The sequence below is a fragment of the Gavialis gangeticus genome, unplaced genomic scaffold, assembly GCF_001723915.1.
Source record: "Gavialis gangeticus isolate Ggan-Ray unplaced genomic scaffold, GavGan_comp1, whole genome shotgun sequence".
Taxonomy (NCBI): domain Eukaryota; kingdom Metazoa; phylum Chordata; order Crocodylia; family Gavialidae; genus Gavialis; species Gavialis gangeticus.
In genome coordinates, this window is record NW_017729024.1 from 135,519,931 (window position 1) to 135,521,177 (window position 1,247).

A 1,247-nucleotide genomic window follows, 5' to 3' on the forward strand; every position below is an offset into this window, starting at 1 on the left:
GGGGGGGGGGGGGAATCAAGAGGGGGGTAGTTCTGGGGTTATACTTAGTAATTACTGAATACAAATAGCAAGTCACCAGAAGCTTCCTTATTCTCCACCTAGCAAGATAGTGTTGTTTATTTTTCTCTGATCACGAATTAATGTACCAGTCCCTTCTGGACTGGACCTTTGAAACGCAGATTTAAAAAGAAGCTCATGAGATACTTCAGCTGTTGTCCCTCTTCTAAAAGAGACCAGCAGAAAAAAATATTGAACTAAAGCCTGCAATTTAACAATGTAAGTAGACACCCACTCCAAACCCCATTTGCTTCATTTAAAACCTCTGCACTAAACTACAAAGCCATTAGAAGAATGAGATATTGTAGTCTTATGGACTACTAAACTGTAGCTGCAGAGCTCAGATATATATCTAATTGCTGTGACCGAGTCGAGGTACAGCCTCAAGGGATTTACAGGTGAGTCTTTCTAAAATCAAGTTCAAGACTCTAGGAAACCAACTCAAAGAACATCAGGAAGAGCGTAAATTACACCAGGAGTGCCCAACCTTCAGTCTGTAGGCCAAATCTGGCCTGTGGAGCCAAGGCATATGGCTTGTGGGGCTCCCCATGGGTCAGAAAATTTGGTAGTGGAGTACCAGCAACAATTAATACTACTACTACTCTCCTCCCCACCCCATGTAGCTAGACTGGGACCAGGCCACACCTCCTTCCCTCTCTGTAGCTGGGTTGGGGCTGGGCCAAGTCCCCTGCGTCCCACATGGCTTGATCTGGGTTGGGTCATGCCCCCTTCACTCCCGTCGGACTGGGTCAGGACCACCGGCCAGATCCAACCCATGGATAAACTGGACACTGCCCATCCAGCCCACTGGCAAAAAGGTTGAGCACAACTGAATTATGCCATCTTAAGGACACAATGTAAGATACCACTGGGCATGCCTACATGTGTATTTACATGCACCTAAACTTAATGCGCCTTTGCTTCAGGCGCATTAAGGCAATTTAGGCGCGTATACACATGTAGATGTGCTAATGTGAGTTAAGGTGTATTAAATGTAGGTGCGAATAGCTAAATTGCATTAGCACACATGCAGATGCACTAATATGCATTAACATGGTGTCTATCCATTATCAAACACCGTGTTGATATACATTAGCACATCTACACGTGTGCTAATGTGACTTAGCTATTCTGGTAGTGGATTTGGTCGGGCTTCTGGCCTGCCTGACTAGGAAAACAGACAGAGACCA

General features: G+C 45.4%; 1 long non-coding RNA gene across 1 annotated transcript in view; it reads left to right on the top strand.

Moving 5' to 3' along the window:
* LOC109297768 overlaps nucleotides 1-1,247 on the top strand; it is a 240,968-nt gene that overhangs the window by 56,389 nt on the left and 183,332 nt on the right. The gene's annotated exons all lie outside the window — the stretch shown is intronic.